This window comes from Nicotiana tomentosiformis, chromosome 4, assembly GCF_000390325.3.
Source record: "Nicotiana tomentosiformis chromosome 4, ASM39032v3, whole genome shotgun sequence".
NCBI lineage: Eukaryota > Viridiplantae > Streptophyta > Magnoliopsida > Solanales > Solanaceae > Nicotiana > Nicotiana tomentosiformis.
This window is the reverse complement of record NC_090815.1, coordinates 44003885-44007408: the sequence shown is the minus strand read 5'-3', so window position 1 is coordinate 44007408 and position 3524 is coordinate 44003885. Positions and strand designations below refer to the sequence as shown.

General features: G+C 34.3%; 1 long non-coding RNA gene across 4 annotated transcripts; it reads left to right on the top strand.

Annotated features, from left to right (window-relative positions):
- Positions 1 to 233: 233 nt before the first annotated feature.
- On the top strand, positions 234 to 2683 carry LOC104090903 (uncharacterized). Of its 4 annotated transcripts, none has more exons than XR_004505600.2 (6): positions 234 to 442; positions 550 to 621; positions 1520 to 1697; positions 1767 to 1859; positions 1960 to 2076; positions 2163 to 2683. It is a non-coding gene; the product is annotated as an uncharacterized lncRNA (long non-coding RNA). The 4 variants fall into 4 exon arrangements; XR_004505599.2 differs by having other exon boundaries at positions 1499 to 1697; XR_004505601.2 differs by having other exon boundaries at positions 1485 to 1697.
- Positions 2684 to 3524: the final 841 nt, after the last annotated feature.

Sequence of the window (3524 nt, the reverse complement as noted above, 5' to 3'; positions counted from 1 at the left end):
ATGAAAACTTTTACTGACGACTTTCGCAGGTAGCCTCTAATATGTGCCACTAAATCTTGAATTCTTAGTTCCTGCTATGAACAAAAATTTGGCTCCAAATATTTAGTAGCGACTGATAGATAGTCGCCTCTGAAGGTGTTTTGAGGCAAGTGGGTCGCCTCTAATAGTGTAATTATTTGACTTTTAAAAATAAAAAACTAAATAAAAGACCCAAGTAGACAAAATAAAAAAATACTAAGTCCTAAAGTTAAGCTCTGAACAAAAGAAAAGACCGAAGCCTTTCTTCTTCCCTCTTCTCGATTCTCTTGCAAAAGCTCTATTTCTTCTTCAAATTTTTCAAATTAAATCTTTCACTTTTGTTTAATCACAATATGTGAGCCTTATTTATGAAACCCAAAAGCCCTAACACAAGTTGTATTCTCAGATTGTATTTTTGAATCAGGTAATGTGTGCAAACCCCAAACCCTTTTGGGTGTTAAATGCAGTTAGGGAGAGTGAGAATTTCAACAATTTTACCTCTAATTTCTCTAACCTATTTGAAATCTACAGGAGTAGAAAGTATGTTTTCCAATAATATCATCGTGTAAAGTCCTTCTCGGTGTTGACAATCTCTTTTGTTGGGTAAGTTGATTTTTTTGTTTTGAAATTCTTAAATTTTTGGTGATTGCATGTTTGGTATAATGCTGAAATGAGATGTTGTGTGGTATGGGTCTGTTATTTTTCCTGATATTTTTTGACAGAATTCCATATATTTCATAAATTTTTTCCCAATAATATTTTATGTAGTGAGGTCACTGAAGATTCTTTTGAGCTATACATTGGGAAAGATATTAGAAGTGAAAAACATTAGGATTTATTTGATTCATTTTTAAGATGTTACTTCCTTTATTTTGTTCATAATTCCTTCTCTGCTTGTTCATCGTCTTTGTGATATACATCTGTTTTCATATAGCGCTCCATTTTTTGAGCTTTTTCATGTCTCTAATGAGTGCTAGTTCTTATTATTTTCTGCTAATTATTTAATAAATAATATAATTTATCAATTTATAGTGTTAAATTGAAAACAACTTAGACAAACTAAAATAGATAAATGGAGTCAATTAAGTTCTAGTTCGTCTATTTATCGCAGTCAAGGTATTTTGATGATATCCCCTTTGACAACGTAATTTTGCATTTGAAAGTTATATTTTCTTAACTATTTGATTGGCTGAAATTTTCATAATCTTGAAATGAACTGTTTCTTAGTCTCATTAGTTCATAAATGTATCTAGGTTCCAGCCTTGTCATTCCTTATGTAAAATATTTCATGACTTTATCATTCATTTATCTTTAGAGATATACTGGAAAAGAACTCTTGGTTGTGTTATATAATTTTGTTTGTTGACAAATGCAACTATTGGTTTAAAGTTAATTGCAGCACTCTTTGTAAATCATGTTTTTGAGATTATATTTTGCTATGTAAGTGCTGACTTTAACCCATGTAGAACTCTCTGTAAAGAGAAATTTTTTCTTACTTTAGGGAAGTAAGATGAGTTATAGACACTATGCAATGACTTTTCAAAGCATGGAAAGCTCGACTGAGCATTCGCTACTCTCGCCATGTTGCTGAAGGAAACATATTGTCTCGTCGACCTGAAGATGTTGAACTAGAGGACTGGAAATACTTAGTAGAGTATTTTGGATGTCCGGAATTTAAGGTAACTTAATAATAATGTTTGGTTCACTGCCCTTTGGATAATGGTTTCTTAACCATTGACTTAATGCAGGTTGTAAGCGAGAGAAATAGAAAGAATAGGAAAAAATAAATTACTAAGCATGCGTATGGTATAAGGTCTTTTACAGAAGTAGAGGAATCGATGGTGAAATATATTTATTTTCATGTTATTATTTAAACATCTTTGTTATTTATATATTCATTTATTTGATTCTGTATTATTTTCCTATTGAAATATATTTTAGAAAAATCCTTCCACTGGAGATAAGGAACCACTAGATAGAGTTTGGGAGATCCAACATACACGTAAAAATGATAGAGGAGAAACAGTGTGGGTGGATCCACAATCCCAACAAATTCATGTAATATTCTTAAATCAATATCTTACTATCTTTTACTCCTTTTTATTAGTTTTGGTGTAAATATCTATGCGTAATTGCAGTGCCAGCTCTAGGAACTTGTGGCTCAGCAACAATCTGAAGAGATAGAGCATCCCATGACTAGAGATGAGATTTTATCCTCTGTTCTTGGTGAAAGGACATGTTATGTTCACGGTAATGGGTATGGAAGGAAGCCTCCAAAAAAGAGTCACACGCAAGCGACAAACATAGAGGCTAGTATGTCTTCTGCAATAGAAATTGAGCGTCAAGAGATGCAAGCTTATATGGATCGAAAGTTCCAAGAAGAACGCGTACAAATGACTGCCGAGTTGAAAAGGAACATGGAGCAAGAGTTACAAAGAAAGTTGGAAGAGAAGCTTGAACATGTGAATCGGAAGTAGACAACAACATCAGTCTAGAAGTAGCCAAGAAGATCCAAGAACAACTGGGTGCTTTCATGATCAGAATGCAACATGTAATTTACTCTTAATGTTTTTATACTCTTTGTCACGACCCAAAATTTCTCACCGACGGGACCGTGATGGCGCCTAACATTTTACTTACTAGAGAAGCCAACGTTAGAGAATCATTAACCAATTCCTTAATTTCATTCAATAATTAACTAAGGTAAAATATAATAAGTGCGGAATATCATAAATCTGTATTAACTACTACCACCCGGATCTGGAGTCACAATTCACGGGCATTCTAGAATTTACTACAAGTAATAGCCTGAAAGAAATACAACTGTCTGAATAAAAGAAAACAATAGGACATAAAAGATAGACGGGGACTTCAAGGTCTGTGAATGCCGACAGATCTACCTTGAGTCTTCGGACAGCGGACCAATAGCAAATATCGATCAACCTAAGCCGGTATCAAAATCTGCACAGAAAGTGCAGAGTGCAGCATCAGTACAACCGACCCTATGTACTGATAAGTGTCGAGCCTAACCTCAGCGAAGTAGTGATGAGGCTAGGACAAGACAACCACATATAACCTGAACAGTATAATCATGCTAGTGGCAACGACAGTGAATAAAGCAATAACGCAGAAATAATGGGAAGGGAACATATCTTGGGGGAATACAACATAAAGACTGAGAATAATGAAAAGACAGAATTAAACAGAAAATCCTTAAATGAATTGAACAAATTAAACAGCAAGGAAAACTGCACGGCATCACCCTTCGTGCTTTATACTCTTCCTCACAATATAATTAAATTATACACGGCATCACCCTTCGTGCTTTACACTCTTCCTCACAATAAAATTAAATTATGCACGGCATCACCCTTCGTGCCTTACACTCTTCCTCACAATATAATTAAATTATGCACGGCATCACCCTTCGTGCTTTACACTCTTCCTCACAATATAATTAAATTATGCACGACATCACCCTTCTTGCTTTACACTCTTCCTCACAA